Genomic DNA, 25,647 nt, shown 5'->3' with positions numbered 1-25,647 from the left:
CTAGACTTTGTTGAAAAGTTCATTCGATATTGTCTCATCGAAGAGACTTTTTACTTACACCTAGTTACATATAGTGAGATGTGGCCTCTGAAACTAGAAACTTTAAAGGTACTTAAATGGACTAATAGTTTCTTAATTAATTTATAAACAAAACTTAATTAGTTTTATTATTTTAAGTAAAGTACTCTGTCGTATTGTTTATCGTACAATGAAAATAAGCATTTTAAACAATAAATCGAAGGTGCTAGAACCCTTTTCGGTCTGGGCCTGAGATTTTTGTATCTCTTTCATGATTATTTGTCAATCTAATAGGCAAGTAAGTGATCAGCCTTCTGTGCCTGACTCACGCCGTCGACTTTTTGGCTCTAAGGCATGCCGGTTTCCTCATTATGTTTTCCTTTAACGTATCACGTTTTTTTACCTTTAACGTTCATTATTGTCTCATTTAGACTGTATTTTTATGAATAAGGAGGTATACTAAAATGAAGATGATTTCTCATTCTATAGGGATATAATATTGTCATTGTTTGTTCAGCTTTAGTATAAAAGACAAATCAAACTTGACTCCAGATGAATACGACACTTAAGAAAGACTTGTCAAAAGAAATTAGTTATAATTAAATACCACATTGCTATTAGTATATTAATCATATCATAAAGGGTATGTCACTGTAGATTGAATTAATAAAAATGATAAAAAGCCTCATTGTCCCTATTGACTGTGACTTTCAATTCAAACAAACCTCAATATAGTAAAAGGAAAAACGTAAGCTTCGGACAAAGGTAATTTTATTTATTTCTTAGTTTTGTTGTCTTAAGACTGAAGACTATGCACCAATGAACTTTCTGGGTAAGTTCGCATTAAACATTCGCTCGATTGGAAAACATCGTGAAGAAATCGGCTTGCCATAGACCCTAAAGGTCGACGAGGTGTGTCAGGCACACCTACTTGCCTATTTGATTGCCATGAAACAGATACAGCAATCTGAGGTACAGACCTAAAAAGCTTGTAGCGCCACTGGTATTTTTATTGACGACACCCAGTCAAGGCAATTTACAATACTTTAGGATGGTGCCGAGTCACCGTCACTGTCCAAATCGACGTTTAAACTAAATCGTGGTAAAAAAATATAAAAACAAAATATAGTAAATACCTGTCTTATATTTTCTTGGACTATATTTGTGTGTTAATATGGAAATACTTAAAAATTTTATTAATTGAAAGCAAATAGTATGTAACTGTTTTCCCTATACTATAATATGAGTTATAAGAAAAAGGATTAGAGGCGGTGACAGGATCTCTTACCGCAGTAAGGCTTATATAATGATTTATTACTTGGCGAATAAAGCTGTGTACAATATTATATATAAACTATAGTAATTAATAGGTAGCGTGGGATGCGTTGCCACTCAGTACGTGTTTTCTCTATTATTTTATTTTTTTATCACTATGTCAATGATGATAAGGAGTTATTTATGTTAGTGCTCATAATTTATTGAAATATCAAATGTATTAAGTCAACTCTTACCTAACAGAAACAAAAAGAAGTGGAAGAATAAGATTCCCACTTCTATTCCAAAGGATATATATACTATTACATTTAATTTGAACAAGTCACTTTCCGAGGGGCTTGATCCATTGGAGGAATGGAATTGTTCATCATCTCTAACACCTCGACATCAGGCGTTCCACACCTGAGGCTGTCGTAAGTGATGATTTAATTCAACATAAGGTACTTCAAGAGAGTACCAATCTTGATAGGTCGGCAAGGTACTTGCGAGACATCTAGTAGTCCATGGGTATTTTATTCATACAAAGATGTGATGTTTTTATGCGGTATACTCAATAACTGCTGGTGCGGATATAAAAAATATTGTGTAGGAAAGACTATATATCAAGGAAAGCTATGTATATCTATCACATACATATTAAAACCGAAATCCATGGCTTATAATTATCCAAATATCTGAAGTTGGTTAATCGTTGCAATAAATTTGTTTGAAGACTTGGGTTCAGAAATGTGTTGTGCATTGATGTCTGTTTGCGCCATGCGCCATGCACCATAATAATATAATAATCTTTATTTCTAATTTATTTTTAGAAGGAAATACTGGTTTGTGTGAGACTGATTTCTCTTAAAAGTGTGTGTGTTAGGTCTCTACCACTTCGAATCGCCAGAAGGTCTTAAAACGTAGTGTAAATTTATGCCTTTGAAACATTAACAAAATAATATTATATATAACAAACATGGAGCATGTGTATTTGTGTGTTGTCTGTATATATATTCATGAATGTGCATATTTTTTAATTTAATCATATCTCTGCTATGAATAAAGTTTTTTATTATTATCATACCACTCACACACGGGTGACAACTCATATTTATTTCCAAAAAAAATGTCTAATCTTACGATTGTTGTCGTTCATATTGTATGAAGTATAATATATGATATAATCCAGCGTACTCTAAACAATCCAACGCAAAAGCCCGTGAAATAAAAGGAATGAATTAGCAAGCAGCGTAGGCGCACAATAGGTACTGAATCAAACCGTATAGTTGCAGGTAAAAATGTCAACTTTACAATATATCTTTACAAGGTTGCCACCTCTCAATATTTAGTTAAATTGACAAGTTGGATTTAATACTCTCTATTCCAATCGAAAGACTGCCACATCAACTTGACAGATTATATAGATAACACAAAGAAAACACACAGATTATATAAAGGTAGTAGTGACTGTTTTGCTTCTAATATTATCTTTATATTTATATATTAATTATTATATTATTATATTAAACTAAGTATAAATAATGTTAAGTGAATCATAGAATTGTATTCAAAACTAAAACTGTATGTACATGAAACGCATTCAACAGCTGCCCACTGAATTTTCCGAAAATTTCCGAACCAATTTGACTGACTTGAGGTCCTTCGACGAAAGAGCGTACCAATTCTTGAAAGGCAAGCACTTGCGAGCCTTCTGGTAATGTGTCTATCACTCAAGTGTCACAGGACTTACTGGGGAGGCCTCAATCTGAATTCCACTAAAATAAACAAAATAGTACGAAAATTTAAAGCAGTTTTATATTATTTTATTTACACTTACAAGGTTATAGGGTTTGACTACGTCCAGGGATGATGCGCGCCAAGCGATGATTTATATGATACTGTATGGTTGGTGGACTCAGTCCGTTGTGGGTAAAGTTCTGATTAACTAAGCCAGCCTAGCTCACTTCGCAGGCTTCTCGGAGCGACTTCACTGCTCCGGGTATTTTTGCACGTTGTTTAGACGAATGAAAAGATGTTTATTGGCCAATGCCAATTGGACAATGGCCCGTAATTGTCCCTGCCAGGCGATGGTCACCGTACTTAGCATGCTATGACTCATCACTATGGCATTTACCCGGAAGGCCCTCTAGAACTTGGTCTATAGTCACTATAAGAATTTAACTGAAGTTGAAGTGACTTAATTTGGACAGTTACAGTATATAAATAAAATAGTCACAATTCATATGAACAAGTGACAACCCAGAATGCGTAGGCGCAGTCGATGCTACATGAATGAGAAGCTTTACAATTGCCTTAGTTATTAAAATTAAAATCGGTATGAAATATATTCGCTTAATACAGCCATTTTGTATATGTTGTATGTATATGTATGTTGTATTTATATGTATATGAGCACAAACAATTTTTATGACTCAAAATTAAAAAGGGTGGTAGAGAGTTTCTTGCCAGTTCTTCTTGCCCGCTCTACGCCCTAAACTTGCGTACTGATAGTCAATGCAAATTTAGAATCAATTTAATATGTTTTCTGTTGACGTTCATAAGCATACTTGGTTATAAATGTATGAATAAAGTTATTTTGAGTTTGAGATATATTACACCTGATTAAATAAGATTTAGTTTTGACAGTGAAACACATATACGTATATTATTTTACTAAACAATGGTTAAAATAAAATTATTATTAACAGAAGTAGCCTCTACATTCTAGCAGAATAGCATACGTCCATCCATTAGATTTTGATTGTTTCCAGGTGCCTCGACAGCAGAAATTGCGCCTCCCGTGTCCAATTGTCAATTGAGAGTCCCATCGTGGGCTTCCTAAACATCATATATCATTGCTTTGCTAGCTTTATTGGGAGTTGGATGAGCTGCAGAAACAATTGAGGAAAAGTAAAAAAGACGTTTTGTCTAAAACATTCGAATTCAATACTTAAAAGATTCTTAATTTAAATTCCCCATACTTATAATAATATAAAAAATATGTTGGTTCCTGTGATAATACTGGAACTCACCTTGGACTCAGCAGACAGATAACATGTACATGAGGTTTTAAGAAGTACATTGTTGAGCTGATTCTCGATCAGTATGATTTTTGCTCTAATCATGTGTTTATATACATAATACATAACATAATCCTTCACTCACTCTGCCTTAGGTATGATATTAAATAAAGATTATTAGAACTTAATTACGCACATGACCTTATTCGACTTTTGGCTTATTAATCGTTAACACACCTTATGTTATTTGAAGTATTTCCTATCAATCTTATAAACAGAATATATCATTCATATATATATTTGACCCATTTGTTTTTCGGTAGTGTGAAAAATAATTGTGAAATCGTAATTTCTATCTCTTCAGCACCAGGAAAAAAGATTAGCCGTACCAATTAACAAAACTGTCTGATCATCAGCGAATTAAATTAACATTTTTTTTTATTAAAATGTGGTCCCATGATTATCTGATCGAATTCTGGATACCTACGAAGGTTTATTTTTACTTTATAGGGACTGTTGACCCAGTTATAACACGGTGTAATGGTTGCAGATCCTTACAAACATATTGTAAAACAAAAAACTTGGCGATTAAAAATATCGGGGGAGAGATTATTGCCAGTTCTTCTCTTCCGTTCTACGGCCTTGATTTGAGTAGCAGTAAATGTAAAATAAGAAGCATTTAATATGTATATCTTTATTGACGTTCATAAGTGTACATTGTGTTTCTTAAATGAATAAATGATTTGGAATTTTCAATTTTCGTGAAATCAAACTGGTAATGAACAGCAAAGATTTGCATGACTGTAAATGGTTTAAACTATATATTTATTTGTTAACAGAAATACATACATTATCCTCATAGTTCTAATCCAATACGATAATGTCGAGAAAAATAAAAATATAGCATAACATATTCAAAATATAATATACACTTATCGCTATTGTGAACATATAAATATGTCGATAATATCGGACTTTATAACAGGTTCATAGCTAACAATTATCTTAGTACCAACCAGTAATTTAAACAAAACAGGGCCATTATATATCTATATATATATATAAGTTCCAAATTATATTATATCACTCTTCCTGTGGCACTTCCGTTGTGCCTTCATTCTCTACTACCGTTCCATACGGTTCGTAATGAGTTCCAGATGTGATGTCATGTGTTGACATCTCATCAGCCGGTGTCCTAGTCATATCAGAACAACCAGGACAGTCAGTTGTATCTTGAGCAGCTAAAATTTCATCAATGTTAAAAAGTTATTACTGAAATTTCTATTGAAGACGGACTTACATCAACTATGTTCTGCATTTGACAAAAATAAATTAATGAAACATAGACATAGACAAGATATTTGTGTAATAAAATGTGGCCATGGTTATAAAATTTAAATTCAAATTGAAAATCATTTATTCATATAGGTCAAAAAAGAAATATTTATGAAATACTTCTAATTTTACATTAACTACCAGTTCTCAAATCAAGGGACGCATAACGGAAGAGAAGAACTGGCTATAAACTCTCCGCCACTGTTTTTAGTCCCCAAGTTTTTTTTACACAACGTTTGTAAGGAGCTGCAACCATTTCACCATGTTCCACATGACATCTTAAGTAATTAATAGTAATAAAATAAACTAAAAACAATGATTTGTCCTCTATCAGCAGGAGGCATGGTGAAATAGGAGCATGCACTTACATTCTCGTGGGAACAACACGCAAATACATATACAAAATAACTAACATAATAATCAATATACGTATATAGATAGGGACAATATTTAGGAGAACCCAATATCAGAAAACTGGTGCAAAAATACTCTGACTCTCTGATCACTCGAGGGAGACTGAGCAGTAATCAAAAGATCGTTAAAGGAGGCGAAGACAATAAAAGAACGGATCTCGCAAGCATTTTCCCCGGTTCGCCCATGAATCTTGTAAATATAACCGATGTAGCCGGGGCATATCTCGAGATGCGTAAGATGAAGAAATATGTTATTTTATGTATCAGTTTAAAAAAATATGAAATGGATAGATAGATAGTTATGGAAGATATGGAAATGGTCCATGGCAGGGGAGTAGATCGGAAAAAAACTCAAAAGAAGGACGCTACATTACTTGACAGTATTAATATAAAAAGTCTGTTAAAATAAATAAAAACTATACCTATTACACTCCACAGCAGAAGCAGCACGAACGATATGATAACAGGCTTCATGATATTTTTGCAAAACTTGTTCAAGTAATGTGAAATCGAGGGTTAGTTTACGTTTTATATTCTTCCTTTATCAGCTAATTAGCATTTTGTTAGTGACGTCTTAATGTTTGCTTGAGTGGCTGATTTTAGTTTTACCACTAATTAAATTGTATTTATTTAATACTCGTTATAAAGTATAAGCGCGGAACGGTAAACCTTATCGCTAATGAGCGATCTCTTCCGGGCAACCCTAGAAAGAAAAATAAACGAAAGAAAAGAATTACTCAGGGTTGTTTTATTTCACTTCTTGCGTAACCATATCAAAAAAAAAATACAATTACCAAACTTAACCTAAAATAAAATAAATTAAGAGATCCGATTCATGAATTACAATGTAAAACAAAAGAAAAAGAAAATACATGAATACGGAAGTCACGATTGAGTTGGATAGGATATGGTTAAGAAGTGTTTGTTTACTTTTAAAAGATGTTAGTAAGGTAGCACAACTTATTATTTTGTAATCTCATATTTATTGAAATGGGGGATTTTTTACCCAAATTTGCAATTGAAATCTTTGTGTATACTATAGTATATCTATCTATAAGTATAAAGCTGAAGATTTTGTTTGATGATCAAAATAAAGAATGTTTTTTTTTTTGTGTTGGATGGTCCATTTGTCGACTACAGGCTAAATTTCTCTTACGCTCTGAGTACATGCGAAGCAGATCCATTTAATGACAGTCTCCATGTCTTCAAACGTAACATGCTGCAGCCACTGTTGATCCGTGACCAATAGTGACCATTGCATAGTAGAAAGATTAAAATGATAAATTGCACAATTGTATTATTTGTATTTTTTAGTCTTGTCTCTTGCTTTTAATGTTTTAGTTATTTTCTCTTTGTCGTTGTAATGTTTCCCTTTAAATGTTGTGCACACTTGTTATTGATGCACATGCATGTATCGTGTTGTTGTATGTCATGTGTTTTCTGTAAGTGTTTGTATGTGTTTCGTTAATGTGCTTTTTAAAATAAATAAATAATATCGGTCAGCAAATATTCGTGAACGAATACAGCAAAGGTATTGTACATGTGTCGTTCGCTTTAAGGTGTTTAAAATTGCATTTTAATTTTAATTACTTATGTGAAATACTTGAAATTAAAATGCTAATTTCTTCATGTTTTAATAAATGTTACTGTTCTAACATCGTTTGTTAATCGATTTTTAAATATAAGTTTTATGTATCTTTTCAGTTAAAAAAGCATGTAAGATAAGGAAAAGACGATAAATCATCAACACTGGCAATAAATTTGTTAAAATTTAACTAAATTTATTTTAGAAATATATAAACAACTGTTCAGAGATTGAAAGGCCAATTCAACATTTTACAACAGGAACAAATTCTGGAGTCAGTAGAAATTTTTAAAAGCAATGGATTTCATTTGTACATTGACTAACTGCTGGCACGGCTCACATGTGTTCCAAATCTTAACAGCTGAAGAGTAATTTTAAATATATATTATTTTATATTGATCAACTGCTGACGGCTCACGTGGTTGTTTTAAATGTTAATAGCTGAAGGTGTGCAATATACCAACAGCTCACTAGAATAATATGATGTATGTGTGAAAAGGTGTAAGTAGTATTTGATTTATTGTCTTTGACCAATAAATCTATTATGTGTTAGGGTACGTCTGTGGGGTTTAGGGATCCGTAAGGTCGTTAGGGATCCGTAAAAGAAAAACGAGAACTTGTGAAAGGAGTTTAGAAAAAATTATAGAATAAGACAGATAAAGATAAGGCCCCTTACTAAAATTGTCAAAGCCCTAAACCATGCTCAAAAGCTGAAATGGCAGGGCATGGAGTAAGACTGTCATAAGAGGGAAGGACCACCTATTGGGAAACGATACAGAGGATGGCCGCTCACGAGATGGGCGGATTACATTATCAAAACGGCTGGCTCCAGGTGGATGCAGCTTGCCCGTAACGGAGATACCAGGAGATCCTTGGAGGACTATACCCTGGTATTACATAGTACCTACAGAAAAAAAAATTGCGTAATTTATTGTCGTATATATAAATATATATAAAATTATAATGGGATAAAGTTTACTTTGATTTTGCAAGAAATAAAAGGCTTTTTAAAATTCTCGTCTAACAATGTTCGTTCCCTCGGCTCGAAACGGCTCGACCGATTCTGATGGATTTTTTATCCACATTCAGTAAGTCTGAAAATCGGCTACTATCTATATTTCAAACCCCTAAGTGATAAGGGGTGTCAACCAAAATTTTTTAGACAATTTTTTTATTTTATGAACATACAAAAATATATACAACCTTTAATTGTCACCCCTCTACAATCAACCCTAACTTTTTATTATAGTAGATAGTTATTATTATTGAACTTGAAAAAAAATCCTATAAATAATATACATGGCAAAGCGACGTTTATTATTATGTATAACAAACCTTCCATCAGGGGGTTTCATTAAAATCGAAAACTTACGAGACGTCGAGAGAACAAATCGTTAGAAACAAACAACTCAATGCTCCCGTAATGAAATTGCCCTCTTTATTTTTCGACATTATTTATACGATGTTTTTGCCGAACTTTCAAATACAATCAAAACTTCGAGCTGTCGCTTCAATCAAACTTTTTAAATGCCCTTCTACCTTAACGAGAAACGATATCTCTGCGCTATGTATTTTTATTATTAGTTGTAATTTAAATTTAATCTGTCTGTAGTCTATGCCATTCCCAAAGTGGGGCCCACGACCTCACAGGGGGCCTATTCGATTGTTTGAATTGAAATTATTTACTTAGTACGTTTTTTAAAACCTAAACATAACATTAGAGCAATGTTGGCCTAGTGGCTTCAGCGTACGACTCTCATCCCTGAGGTCGTAGGTTCGATCCCTGGCTGTGCACCAATGGACTTGATTTGTGCGCATTTAACATTCGCTCGGTGATGGAAAACATCGTGAGGAAACCGGATTGCCTTAGACCCAAAAAGACGACGTGCGTCAGGCACAGAAGGCTGATCACCTACTTGCCTATTAGATTAACAAATGATCATGAAACAGACACAGAAATCTGAGGCCGAGACCAAAAAGGCACCATTGATTTATTTTTTAAACATAACAATAAATAAAATATGTTTATAATGGAATATAAGATACGGGTATCACTTATTCCACGTCATTAAATTTGTATCATTGTGTATCATCAACATAATATTTGTAGGCCGAGAGTAAAAGCAAGCGTCAAAAACTCTCTAAAATATACAGTTAATAAATTTAAAACAAATTTAAAAAATTAGTTCCTGGCTTTAACGCTGGCAGAATTTCTTTGCTGTGTTGCGATACCTATTCGCGAGGAAAGCACCAGCTCTGGGGTATTATTATCTACCAGGTACTGTCTATCAGGCGCCGACTTAGCACTTGAACCTCAGGGCCCAAGAGTCTTTACTCCAAAGGTAACGAAATCGAGAAAATACTTATATTCGAGCCGTTTCTTTTGAATTTGAAGTTCAGTATTTCACTTTGTTTTCAAAATTGACTGTATTTTGTAACAATTTCCTAGTAATTCCTAAAACCTGTCATTTTAGTTTCTAAGTGAACAATTCAACAAATTAAATATTTAAAATTATGTACATAAGAATTTTAGAAAAGCTAAGGTCAAAAAAGGTTGGGTAGCATTTTTTAAAGTGTTTCATTTTTAGTTCAAAAGTGTAGACTGCTTTTAATAATAATTGTAATATAAAAATATCATTATATTAGTTGAGTGTTTTCTTGTCCCTGACGCTTAACGATAACGATGAATTATAATTAAATAGACTCATACAAGTCGCAGAAACAAAGCGATTAATAATCGACATTTCGAATTCGATAAAAGAGCGACGCCAACGATCGATTCAACGTACTACTGACAGATTGACTTTGACACGTTGACAATTTATAACCTGTAAGATGTATATTGCGTGGTGTTGAATAATACAATATCTGACATCGTTTTCCCTTATAACAATATTATCTCTGACATAGTCCAGTCATAAATTCTGTTACAATCGAAAATGCATTTATTTTAATGAAGTAATGTATTTTTTATTAAAATGCACACCTACATATTTATTAAAGAAAAAAAATCTATTCGAAATGGCCACCTTTTCCTTTTATACAGGCCTTTAATCTGTTTGGTCACGAATCGGTGGATTTACGCACTGTTTACAAGAGTAATTTCGCCACTGCTTGTTCCAAAGATTTTTCAAGAGACACAATGTCGGCGAACGTTTAGAGCAGGGCATGTCCTCTAAAACTGCCCATAATTTGAACTTTAGACTTCGAATTAGGTTGAGATCTATGCTAGATAAGGGGCAGTCTTCAGATCTTATAAAGTCCGGAACGTTGGTAGTTTTGATAAGTTCGTCCCTTGTGCCAATGCGAAATCCTGCTGGAAATTCCACGATATATTTTTAAAAACTGTATTGCTGAGAGGTTTCACAACATGACCCAAGACTATATCTTGATACACTTTGGCTGAAGTTTTAACTCCTTTTTCACAAAAATGTAGTTTTGTGACTTCTTGATAAGACCCGCCCTAACAAACCATCACTGACGAAGGATCACCGACATTTGAGCAGCTTCTTTAGAACTGTCATCAATCGTGAAATTTTTTGATCGGCAAAGAGGATATATATGTACTTTTCACCTGCGTGTCGCGACAGCAGGCCGCCCCTATCTTTTCTGTTGTGATGCTGTCTGTGAAGAAGTGTTTTGTGGTACCTGTTGATAGATAAACGAACATACTGTTAATTTTAAAATATTTGGAATATGACCGATAGCTACATGCCTATTTTGTGCAAGGCGATCATTGCAATCCTATTTTCTTTAACACCCCATTCCATATTGTAATTTGATCATGAACACTAAAAAATATGTGAAATGGCGGAAAATCGAAAGAAGTTTAAAAAAATGTGTACCAAATTGTTTTTATGTAACAGTAATTATAGCCAGACTACTTAAATACATTTTAAAATGTGACTAGCCAAATAACTACATTTTAACTAAATTTAATAAAATAAAGGAATAACTAAATTATTCTACGTGTATTTTTTATAATTATATTAATCTATTTGTATTATTATAAACTTATAATTATTTACATAATTTTAAATTTTCCGACGTGCTTTACAGCGTGCGTGATCATTATGTGAATAATTATAAGTTTATAATAATACAAATAGCTTAAATCCGGTTAAAAAATTGTTTTCGTTCAATGTGTAAAAGCTATGTTAACCAAAGACATACTATAGGCAGAAGGCTGATGTCAGGTGTTATCATCGTCCCACAACAATACCAGGCTCTTTTCTTAAGTTGAATCGGTTTGGAAATACCTCAATAACTACATAATACACATCAAGTGGAATTTCAAATACTACCTGAAATTAGATGATGAAACTTAGGCATGTAGGTAAATGCGGAAAACGCAAGCGATCAACCTCGCGATAACTTTCCTCATCACTACAAAGAAACCATAACTCAATTAAAAGGGAAAGTATGCAAAAAATCCCATTTAAAGTTATAATTGGTATCTTAAATCAGCCAAAAGTATCATTGACATGCCCGTATATGGAGACGTCGTGTATTATTGGGTTTCGACGTTAAATCCGCCATAAATGTTATTCCGCCATTTTTCCGAATTCGATAAACAAATTGCTGTTGTAATCGGAATTGCACTCGGGTAATAATCGTCAGTTTTTAAGTTAAATGGAATGTTTTGGTTTGGTTCACATCATAAGTGGTTAGCGAAGGACTCTTGCGTTTGATTTTTAAAAGCAAAACGCTAATGAGTTATTAGGTTTGACACATTTCGCTGTTCGCATAAGTTCGCAGGGGAGGTGACTTAACCAGCAGCTTAACGTGGTCAGGATGATTAAACTGATTCAGCCCTCAATTAAACATTAACCTAATTTTTTTAAGATCTATGAATATTTAGGGTTAGCAAGCACTATTATATGACATATGGATGGATTTTGTCAAAGACAGTGAGGCTAACAGACAAGAGATTCACCTGATGTTAAGTGATACACCCGATACTCGTGGTAACTCACACTGTTTAAGAATTTACCTTTTCTTAAAGGACACTAAGTCGAATTAGTTACATCTACATACATCTAAGCACACATCAATCAAAACGCTCTTCCCTTATCACTTATACCACACGTTAATATAATGTCCACTTTGAATTATAATAATTGTTTATTGTAATGTATGTCTTCTTCAATTTACGTCTGGGTGTCCTCATAATTCGATTCTTCAAGACACGATACCTGCTGAGATGTACAAAAACACATGTTTTTGGTGACGACGCGACCTGTTTTTAACATTTTCAATTTACACCTAAAATGCATATATTATATATGTTTAAGTGACAACATATGTGTCTTACCAGTAATATCAGAGCATACGAATTGCCCCAAAAATTATTCAAAATCGATTAACTTCATATATTTTTTTCATATAACGACGGCCATTTTGGAATCTTATACACGCCATCTCTCACACTTAATTTTAGTACTTATTGTTTTTATAACAGTGTTAGCGAGGTGGCTTCAACGTGCGACTCTCATCCCTGAGGTCGTATGTTCGATCCCCACCTATGCACCAATTGACTTTCTATGTGCGCATTTAACATTCGCTCGAACGGTGAAGGAAAACATCGTCAGGAAACCGGCTGGCCTTACCCAAAAAGTCGACGTTGTGCGTCAGTCATTGAAGGCTGGTCACCTACATGCCTATTAGATTAACAGATCATGAAACATACAGAAATCTGAGGCCCAGATCTAAAGAGGGTGTAGCGCCATTGATTTATTTTATATTAGTTATTGTTATGTATTTGTTTGTATAGAAAGTCAACATAAATCTAGTTTCAAGAGCTGTTCAAACATTTTGTGTGTACTTAGTTTGACATATTTCATAGCGCTCAAGATGAGATTGTAATACAACATTTTAATTTTTTATAAACGGTTTCTAACTCGACCATTTGTTGCATGCTTTTTGTAAAAAATGTATTAAATATGTGGTTTCACAAACATAGATTATTATATTTTTAATTTCTAGTGTGTTATTCAAACCTTAACATATTATAAACTTTAAAAACACAGAACGACAAAAAGTTAATTAACCAATAAAGATTGACAATCAAAGTGTCATGGCGGCGAATTGACGTTTCGAATTTGTAATCGATTGAAGCGCCAATCTCGGACGCGTTCATTTGGAAATCGAATGTAATAATCGAAAAATAATATCGATTAATGTTTGCATTAAGCGAATTTTGATTCTATTATAACGGAATGTGGTTGAATTTAGAATGGTATCGCTGATGATACATCCAGTTCCTTTGATGTGATTAAGATCCAGTAGCAACATGCAGTCATTTAGAAAAATACTAACAAAAAATTGATACCGATCGAAATACGAAAATGAACGGAAATAAAAGATAACGATCGTTAGATTCTGATTTTAAATATTTAAACATGGTATACAAAATACGTGGTTAAATTTTCTACCTGAGGTTTATTAAGAGTTAAAACGCCGTGCAGTAAGGTTTTTCTATATCCTGAGCACTAGGCAAATGAAAACCTCGTGGTATAATCAGCATGTCTAAGAGTTTTTTTATAGAATTTTGGCTCTCTCGATGCCAGGGGGCACGCGAGTTCGTTGCCTTTTATGAATTGGTACTCTCTTTTCTTGAAGGACCTGGTCAATGGTGGTGGTACGCGGAAAAAACTGCATTAAAAACGCTCAGTGGGAGGCGATTTGTTGATACGTGTAAGAGTCGAGACTTAGATGACATTACTTCCATATGTCAAACAGTATTTTGATAGGAGTCATAATTTCGTCATCTTAATATATATAAATCTCCTGTCACGATGTTTGTCCGCGATGGACTCCTAAACTACTTAACCGATTTTAAATTTAATTGGCACACCGTGAGCAGTCTAGTCCAACTTAAGAGATAGGATAGCTTAGATCTTTAATTATAGCGACTATAATTAAAGATCTAAGCTATCCTATTATTTTATTTTATTGCAAATTATTTGTCTATAATTAATTGACAGTCACAATAATTTGTTAACTCCAAAAGATTCTAACAGATGTCGATACTTTTCGACTGGATTGAGTATGTAATATATATAAATTAAAATTATTTTGTAGTAAACGAGTATTTCGTTTACTCAATCGTGAAATTCAATTCTATAAAAAATCTAAAAGAGATGTCTATTAATGCAACTAAACTAAAGTTGACTTGACTTCTTGGCTTAAACTCAAACTCAAAAGAATTTTATTTATATAGGTAAGTAATCAAGTTCACTTATGGACGTCAACAGAAAAGATGTTAAATGCATTCTAAATTTACATTAATACCAGTTGGCAACTGAAGGACGTATAGCTTAAAGACATATGTCCCCTAACTAGAACAGATAGATCCAGCATAGAAATGTAGCTTGATTGGTCCTGGGCAGCTCTCTAAAGTGAAAGAAGTCATTCACGGTTCTTTCGCCTCTGAAATGCTTCTTCATTGCCAGGTCTACTCTGAGCAGCCACCTTTGCATTTACCTTGATTCTAGTCACGGGAGAGGGAATGCTTTGCCATATGACTTGGGTTCCTCCTGATTCTTAGACCAGCTAATTCCACTTTCAGCGTTACGTAGACCTGCCCATTGGCACCTCATTGCGTAGCTCTCATCATAATTAGAGTTTCTCTCCCGCCAGAATATTAAACGGAATAAGCACCTGATACCTGATCTCTAGTCGATAGTCATTTAAGCAAAGAGAAGGTTATAGACAATCGCACGTATCCTGTAATAGCCATGTATCATGGTCACAAGTGAACGAACTCAACTGATAGGACATCTCGCCGCATCACGTACAAACAATATCTTAAAACATTATATTTTTCTTTTACGATGACACGAATATGAAAGGATCAGAAGAATAAACACGTTTTAATTTTCGTATTCAGTATAAGTATATGCAAAATATTAAGTGATAAAACAACGCTATGGAATTGGACGAAGGTAACCTTTTGTATTGGGTTCAAATTAATCCATTTGTATTATGGGCGGCAACAATATATTGTTGAAAATAGTAAAAGTGTTGACACTTTTAAAAGTCGTAGACAATTTTCCTCGTTCTTCCATAGAATTTTCCTAATTCTGAAACAGGCTTTTGACTTTGGCTTAACACGAAACCTCCTGCAGACCTCCCGGTGTTGATGGGCGTACATGGGCGGCGATAACTTTAAACCTGTTGATTTGCCTTCCATAAAACAAAACAATTTCCTTTTCTATAACCTTAATTAACCCTTTTTGTGTAATTTCTGCATAGAGATAAAAAATATTTAAAGATTTTTGTGTATTTTAGTATATTTTCTATTTTTGTAAAATTGTATTTTCTGTCACCATTGGACGTCAAAGTAAAATACGAAATACTACGTATCACCTCGACGTCCGTCGTTCCACAACTGTTTTTAAGTCACTTAGCGCGCACCAGCACTATGTGGAACCAGCTGCCCACTGAGGTATTTCCGAACCAATTCGACTCAGGGTATGGACAAGAAAAGAGCGAACCAGTTCTTATATGCCGGCAACGCACTTGCGACCATTCTGCCTGTTTGGCCCTGTTACATTAAAAAAACAGTCTAGAAAATTCTCTGTGGCAGACATACAACTATAACCTAAGGATATCCAATTACCCAGAAACAGATATCCCAAACCTAGCCCAGTATTTTGCCACTGTTTGTCCATAAAAACATATAAGCTTTCTAGTTAGGACATTATTATTATGTCGTGATTTCTCTTGTAGAGGGCAATATGTGTTGTATAATTATTATAGACTGGCAGACTGACCACCGCGGACGGTTACCACGGAATTAGGATAGCTGGATTGTTTAGCCTTCTGAGCCTGATACGATTTTGGATTTTAGACCGGACGGCTTCCTTACAATTTTTGCGTTCACTTTAGGTCGCGTTAATAAGATCAGACCAAATTTCATTGGTACAATGCCATAATTTGAAAGTAACTCCTCAAGGTTGATGGTCATTTGCCTATAGAATACATATATACAGTTGTACTTTTGTTTATTAATCAAACAGGTATTAAGGAAAAGTTAATTAATCAAAAGAAAAGTAATTTCATACAGAATACATTCACTGTAGCCTATGTTTATCGATAAATTATTCATTTTTCAAATTGGTCCTGTAGTTTTGGACTCTATTCAACGCAAACCCAAACAAACTCATAATCAAAATTTTCCTCTTTATACTATTAGTGTGGATGAAAAAAAATGTGTGTACTTATGCACAAGCGTTAGAAGTTATACGTTTGTAGAAAAACAACACTAACAATACAAACATAGACTGGACGTAGCAAATTGTCACTCAAATTGTGGAGTTGTATGAACAAACAATTTCTCTACTTTTTAGGATTACTCGCAACTGACAAGTCTCTTTTTATATTAATTATTTATTAGTAATCTTCCAGCTAACATACGTATTAAAAAACAAAACACGTCGACAATATACAAAGCCAAAGCAGATTACATAGATAAACAATATATATGAAACAGAAAACATAAGTAACATAAAAAGGCAAAAAGAAAAAAATAAGAAACCTGAAATTTAATATTAAACAAATAATATTTTACACTAACCAACATAGGTGTAGTAATATAAAACCATAAAAATCAACAGCCTGGCTAAATATGGACACATTATGAGAGTATTAATATCCCAACAGATTGGCAAACCTTATTCTAATTTGTCTATTATTATATTTATTGTAAATATATTGTGCTCATCCAGCAATTTATGTCCACGTACCTATTAATATTGTTAATATTATGTGCCTTTGTACGTGGGTTCCTCGAACAAGCAGATCCGGGGTAAATAATAGCTTGTCACATAGATAGATCTTGTTCAATACATCGTAAGGAAAATGCTTTAATTTAGGACGATACTATTACAGTGGATTATTGAAATATCTTTTGAAATCAAAATTATAAGATTTCAATTTTCGAGAAATTCGAGTACGCACATACAAACACTAACGTAATTCAGGACACGTGCAAATATCATCCAATTCCAACAATATCACAGACAGATCAAGTTGATAATATTTTTTGAGGTTGTTTAACAATGCACTGAAATCGCCATGTATGGTCTTCATTCGACTTTATTACTGCAATCACTAAACAAATCTTTTAAGTGTTGGCCTAGTGGTATCAGCGTGCGACTCTCATCCCTGAGGTAGTAGGTTCGACCCCCGGCTGTGCTTCCCGTGCCAATGGAATTTCTATGTGAGCATTTAACATTCGGTCGAACGGTGAAGGAAAACATAGTGAGGAAACTAATGAAAGCTTGCCTTAGACCCAACAGGTCGTCGGCGTTCGTCAGGCACAGAAGGCTGATCACCTACTTGGCTATAAAATTGAAAAATGATCAATAATCTCAAAGCCAGACCTGAAATGGGTTTATCGACATTGATTGAAGTAGTTTAAACACGTTGTCTAAACAAAAACAGAGCAACCATTTTATCCCGCCTAATAAAAACATAAACAACACCCACACAAACAAAAAACACATAATCTATTAACACCCAAACAGTGGCCTGGGTCCAAACAAGCTTATAGATTTTAAATTTATTTCCATTTTACGAACTGCTAATTTACGACTCAGATTCCACACAAAAGCAACCTTCACATTACAGCGGGTTTTTAATTACAACAAATTTATTTATCCCAAATTAAACCCTATTACTTAGTGTTAGAAATTGTTGGTTTAAAGAGTCTCAGGTATTTCTTGTACGCGGAGGGTCGATCATAAATAAATATCCACACGCATTGACAAATGACTGAATACGGCAGTTAGGAGCGGTTTCTCTGACCTGGGGTCGGACCGGTGTTTTGCTTATCACATTTAATTTCGAGGAAAGACATGTTATTTGATTCAGTGATGGCTTTGGTTGGATTATAGTGTAACATTGGTAATGATTTATATAAATAGACTGCCCAGAAGCTATTGATATATAACGATTGAATTTCAACAGTTCCGATACGTTGTGTTGTTTAAATTTAGAACGCAATTGTCACAAGTGCATATCCGGTAGAGAATTTCAAATTTAAAACCTAAACACTACGAACATAACGAACGGTCTCGAATCTCGAAATAAATTATCAAAGACTATCGAAGTAAAAATATCAGGTTTTGTCGGTAAACGTACAAGGAATTCATATTAGCCGATTAATAAATTCCCAGAAGTTGAAATAAGACATAAATTTTAATAAAATACACCATAACATTATCGCTGTGATCTTAATGCGATGGTTCGTGTTGTATTGTTTCAACGTGGTTGAGATTTTGGTGTAATGTCGACGGGTGGGTCGTTGGCTTGACGAATGGCTCTACGGTGATTTCATAAATAAGTTTAAAGACAATATATATACTCGGGATATAATCTAGATTTTAGTATATATAAACGAAAACCTCCTTTTACAATGCACCAATGGAAATCGTAGTTTTGTGATTTAGAATTGATAAATGAATAAATAGAATTTAGACAATTTCGTACTAACCTTAAGCCCTTAAGACCAACATATAACATATTCAATTTCTAAAAAAACTGTATTAACCATATTATTATTTTTTTACACAATGTATATGTAATATTTTCTTTGCTACGTAATTTCTTTTTACAACATTGTAAAATTATTATCTAGATTTATAATTTAACAATTAATTTTCAAAACAAATCAAAAACTAAAATAATTTAAATTTAAACTATGAGCTAACTTTTGGGACTCCCTATTCGATTCGAAATATCATTTAACATAGGTCACACTGCTATATTTCGCAACCAATACAGTTTCAAGTTTTTTTTATAGCCTTTTTCATAGAATCAGGGGCAACGAGGTTCAGCTGATGTTAAGTGATAACCGCAGACACTCAATATAAGAGGGTTCGCAGATAAACAGTTCGCAGTTCGCCAGCCTTATAAAATCAAACATGTTGTTCAAATCAAATTTAGAATGAGACCTTAAATATGACGAATACGATTACGAAACAAGGTACGAATATGACAGTAGATTTTTGAATTTCGAATACCGCAAATTATATAAACAAACGTGGCCAATCAGCGTAAACTTATAAAAACAAAACATAAACGCAGTTTTTACCACATTTCTCTCACAATTACACAGCACTAAATTCGATTTGCGAATGCAATCAGAATAATGATAAGCCGCAATTCGATTACTAAGACTACCTAATTAGTAGATAGTTTGAAACATGGTAGATAATAAAGGGTATGATACGAGTATAGGGCTGTACAAATTTGAAGAAAGGTACAGTAATTTATGTTATGTCAGATGACAGAGTAGTTGTGATGGGATTACAATACTCAAGGCAGAGGCAGTACAGTCAAATCCCGGCTTTGGATTATTTTTTTCTATACATACAATTTATTTCCCTAGTATACAGATCCCTTTCTACGAAGTACTTGAGAAATAATTTTCTTTTGATTTTAGAAAGACATTTAGACTCTATACCACTTGATATATTATTAAAAATTACTTTTTCTTCAATATATTTCTAAATAGTGTACAGTTTATTGTGATAATTCAGAATCTATTTAAAACTATATCATAATGCTAATTGTTTTACAGTTATATATATTTTCCGCATTATGCAACGTTTTATTATGCTAAATTACATTAAAAATAAAAAAAATGCGGTAAATATACTAATGTAGTGTAGTGTATTTCATAGCCTTGTATAATTACAAGGCTATTAAATACAATTTGTTTTTGTATTGTAATTTTTGTACAGTATCTTTTAGAATTTCTTTGGAGTCTGCCATTGAAAATTTCCATTATACATACCATATTTTATTCTAAAATATTTATGAAGAACCGAGAAATTGCCTCAGTCCAAGATCACTGTAATTGCGATTGCTACTGGGCTTTACCGACTGCAATCCCGATGGCGTCATCTCTATCACTTTCACTCTTAAACGATCCTCCACAACTGTCTCGCTCTAATATGTTTTTAACTAAATATCTCAATTAGTTCTAAAATATGGTTTTTTTTTCTAAAATCTATTAGTTTAATCCTAGGATACTTACTTACTTACTTACAAACCCAGGCTGCTAAATTACTGGTCGAGAGTCCTCGTTCTAGGTCCTCTTCCTCTGGTCCTTCGTTTTAGGCTAAAGACTCCTACATATTATGTATATTTAAGTTCCAATTTGATGCATAATTCATCCATCCTTGAAGAGAGCGTGCCAATTCTTAAAAGGCGGGCAAGCCCTCTTAAAATGCGAGTGTCTATGGGGTCACTTAAACCCCCGCCAAAAAAATCCCAAGTTAATTGTAATAAAACTAATCGATTTCGAAAACATTATAACTTGTAAAATACACAGAAGTCAATATAATTCCGAATCTCATCTCGTATAATAAATACAATAAAAAACCATTCGTATGATGGTTCCATCAAAGCCGCCGCCGAATCGATTCCGACTCGATTTGCCTGCCATAATTATCTTGGGTCGATTTTTATTTTTATTCGATTATTGTCTGGCTACTGTGTGCTTTAAAATTACTGTCGTTAAGGAAGAAAAAGCATTTTTATACTTCTTCGTAGTAATTATTTTAAAAAAGCTATCGCGGATATGCTTAACATGCATCATGACCACACCCCACACATCGTACGTATGTACCAGTTTTACACCATCACACGACAGCCGAATTCAGTGTTACTTAAATGTATTTACTATAATTTTTCCTTTCGTAAATGTTTGAACCTTTTTTTATATATTATGTATTCCTCTGGCTATATCTATATATATATATATGTATATATATATGTTATATGTAGGATTACGAAATAAATAAATGTCTATTGAAATAAATATATACAGTCAAAACCGTTAACGACATCGTTTAGAACAACATACCGGTTATATTGACCGAAATCGAAGGTCCCGGCTGAATTCTATTGTATTAGGTACTTAACATCGGCTGTTACAACTATCGGTTTTTACGACCAATTATAAGTAGTCCCTTCGATGTCCTTATAATAGATTTTGACTGTAGTTTATAATTGCAACAAATATTAAATAATATTCAACAAAATTTAATACAATGTCCTTATCTACGAAGTAATGATAATAATTAAAAATTAATAAAACAAATTTAAAAAGTTTGATCCCTAGTACATTTAATGCTGAGTATAACGTCGCTGTATTGCGGGTCACCGGTGCTATCTATCGATATAACATAATTGAATATTTTTTTTATATTTAAAAAAATAATAAAATAACAAAAATTCAACAATATATTCCCGTCATCGTGTTGGGTAGGTAAAGGTAAGGAAAGGTAAAGGACGCTTTACAAAATTAAAATCTAATAATATGCTTACAGTTAGGTGGTATTTTAATTTTTTAAACAAGTCAGTATATAAATTTAAAAAAAACCTGACTCACCTTTCCGGTGTCGGTAAAGCCGATAAATATTTGAAAACACCACTTGTCAATACCAGGTGTCTCGCAGGTAAAGGATCATTGCGTGTCATTGATATCAAATTAGACTAAGAGCTAAATACTATAATGAGTACATTTTTGAATTATAGTTTTAGTAACAAAGTGTTTTTAATTAATATGATGTAATTGATGATTGAAGACAGAGAATATATTTTTTTTTTATTATAACCCATTATAGTTAAACTTGAAGCCAGGGGTATGATAGTAATAGGTATATTTACATATAATTGCACGTATAAGAATTAAAAATGAGCTATCCCTACAAGGTTTAAAATAAAATTATTATAAAAAAGTGCGTGTGTACAAAGTACAAATGTCAGAAGTGAAACTTCTTGGTAAATTAATTATGACTAAGGGACCAGTATATGATCACTACATGTATTTGTATGTCTATATACACAATGTATACGTGCTAATGATAATATAAATAAATAAAAAAATCTGCGTTAACTTCACAAGACGGTGACAGAATTGCCAATTAAAGTTCTGATATGCAATCACTTAAACGAATACATCAACCAATAGCATGTATTTTTTCTCGATCTCCCTTTCTCACTCGCTCTCAATCGGTCTTGCTCTTGCTCAATTGCTCTCTCTCTTTTCTTCGAGAACCACGCTGCACATCTTCGTGACGTTACATTCGTAAAAAAATTTTCGTTTCACTTTAACAATTGTGCTCAAGTGCAACTAATCTACTTCATTCCTGAAGGTCCACTTTCTCCACTCTCCTCTGTCTTCGTATGTTTATAATAAATGTAATAAAGGTAGTAAAATATGAATATGTGGGAAATGATTCCCTCTATCACTATATACTAACATATATATAGTGATAGTGGGAATTATTTCTGACTGATTGCTCATCTTTATAAGCAAGTAGATTGTATTTATTCCATATTCACCACAAATACTTCTGACAATCGAATCTAAAACATTGGGACTAAATACATTAAATAAAGCGATAATATATTGCTTAACGAGTTATGTTAGTAACTATATAAAGGCGCTTTAATAATAATAATTAAGTCACTTTAATTCCATAATATTAAAACGTACAAATTAGATGGGAGTTAGTCTTGCACTGTTTGTTACACACTTAGTCTATATATTAATGTATTTATAGAAGTACATCACAGCATATACAATGCAGTTTATACAATATACATACAAGCTATCTATTCTAAAATACATGACAATTATGGTGAACATAAATTGTACCAAAAATTACGAATTTTAGTAAAGTTATTTATATTACATTAATACATCTCCTTGACTATAAGCCTTTCAATGTACTCTTTAGTATCAAAGAGTAACAAAAGAAATGTATTGTTGACATTTTGTATAAGTTTCTATTTAAACAAATTTTAATACAAAGTCACATTATACGTTTTTTAAGAGATTTCGTCGATGACAACCTCCTTCGTTTTTTATAGTAATCTGTATTTATTAGAAATCAGGCCTAGTGGTTTTAATGTGCACTTTCAACCTAGGGTCCGGGCATCAATCACAGCAACGACTTTTATTTTATGTTATAAATGTAACACTCGCTCATAGAGTGAAGACCTTAGACCCAAAAATCGAGGTGTCAGGCTTATTACCTGGAGAGACTGTAAAGATTTTTTAAAATGATGAAACAGAAACTACATACACATAAGCGCTAATGTATTTTTTTACATTTTGATTTAATCAATCCGGTCAGTAATTTGGAGTTGGATGTAAAATACAATGAATAAACATATATTTTTATTAACTGGAGTCATACGAGCAGGAGACTCATCTGATGTGAAGCTGTTTTTTTCTCTTTCAATGCCAGAAGGCTCGTAAGTGCGCTGGCCTTTTAAGAATTGGTATGCTCTTTTAGTGAATGGTCCTAGGTCAAACTGGTTTGGAAATACTTTAGTGGGCAGCTGGTTCCACATAGTATGCGTAGAGCCTTATTGTTTAAAATATAGTGTTCCCGGTATGGTTTAAACACGCTTAGTTGTGCAATGATGGACGTCGTGTTCTCATCGTACGATAATGAAACTCTAAATTAATCCGAACAACTACTAGGAACACTCTCAATGGTAATTGCGGTAGCAGAGAGACGACACATATCTACGCAACGCCAAGGGATCAAGCCTCGAAAAGTGATTTCTTGTAAAGTGTACATGTGCTTATTTAAAAAAATGAAAAAGATTTTAGATTTTAAAATGACAACTTTGAATTATTTTCCTTTCGTAACAGCTAGTGGACAATGAAACATTCATGATACACTGAGCTAAAACCTTCATTAGAGAACCACTTCTTGAACTATTAGGCTAACATGGCTTACAAAAAAAACACTACTTTTAACTGGTATTATTAGTTATCATCGCTTTATTATTCTAATTCCATAGTTTTTGGGAATATACAAAAGTATTTCATATACCAAGCATTTTCGCCCCTATCCGCATAGATATAAGGCTTATAATACCTTGATGACGTAAACCAGACCCATATTGTCGCATCCATAGCATTTCTTTATCAATCACGTAGACAAAAACGTTCGCATCGAACGCGGAGTCACTTACATTAATGACGGTTACCCGTACAGCCTGGCATAGATTAAAATACAGATATGCAATCATATTTACTTTAAAAGGATGATCGTTGATATGTAAAGTTTACCATGCATCAACGCGTTTGATCAAATCAAATTAAAGTATGTACCTTAGCATTTATAAACCAGCCAATTTTTGAAATCGAGGGCGTAGACGGGATGAAGAACTGGCAATTCTCTCTGTAACTCTTCGCCGCCGCCAAACTCACATTGCCAGAAGACTTGCAGGTGCGTTGCTGGCATAAGCAGTAATCTCTTTTCTCGAAGGACCCTAAGTTGAATTGGTTCGGAAAAAATTCAGTAGGCTGTAGTAGGTAGTAGCTGGTTTCACATAGTGGTAGTGCGAGGAAAAAACTGCCTTAAGAAACGCTCAGTTGTGGAACGTCGGACGTCGAGGTGATACGGGTGGAATTTTGTATTCTACCTTGACGTCCGATGATGAAACTCAGCTGCAGGTATTAATTCGAACAACTCCTCTGATCACCTTCCATAGTAAATTATGATATACTATATATAACACTAATGATTAAATGATTTTTACTAAAATATATATCAACGTGTGCAAGTATTCCTTGTTCATAGGAAAACATCATTCCATCATTATCACCATCATTTAGTTAATTTATTCTGAATTGATTTAATTTATTGATTTGTACCTTAAATCAAATCACGCCCATGGACATCTATTTTATTGAGTGCGTTGCCGGGAGGAATATCCTCTTCATTTAAAATAATATGATCTACCACTATAATTACAAGCAACAGTAATTATTTAAAACATTCTTACCCATATTCAACGACACATCTGCGACGTCGATAATCACAATGCAATCGCCATTTTGCCATTAAGCCCGCCCTCGAATCATTTGCCGATTGTTTTCTAACGAAGACAGCCTTTCTTTCATTGTACATCGACTGTTTATTGATATTAAAGCGATGCTCTTCTAACAACCCCACCCACCGATTCCATATTTTTATTC

The 25,647-nt window shown here is 33.4% G+C and overlaps 1 long non-coding RNA gene across 1 annotated transcript; it reads right to left on the bottom strand.

The window, feature by feature from the left end:
- Positions 1 to 5,200: 5,200 nt before the first annotated feature.
- LOC123710060 lies at positions 5,201 to 6,539 on the bottom strand. The gene is made up of 2 exons (XR_006753790.1): positions 6,463 to 6,539; positions 5,201 to 5,533 (listed from the first exon to the last, which is right to left on the bottom strand). It is a non-coding gene; the product is annotated as an uncharacterized LOC123710060 (long non-coding RNA).
- Positions 6,540 to 25,647: the final 19,108 nt, after the last annotated feature.

This window comes from Pieris brassicae, chromosome 5 (assembly GCF_905147105.1).
Source record: "Pieris brassicae chromosome 5, ilPieBrab1.1, whole genome shotgun sequence".
In the NCBI taxonomy this organism is placed as follows: domain Eukaryota; kingdom Metazoa; phylum Arthropoda; class Insecta; order Lepidoptera; family Pieridae; genus Pieris; species Pieris brassicae.
The sequence above is the reverse complement of the archived record's forward strand: the minus strand, read 5'-3'. Positions and strand labels throughout refer to the sequence as shown.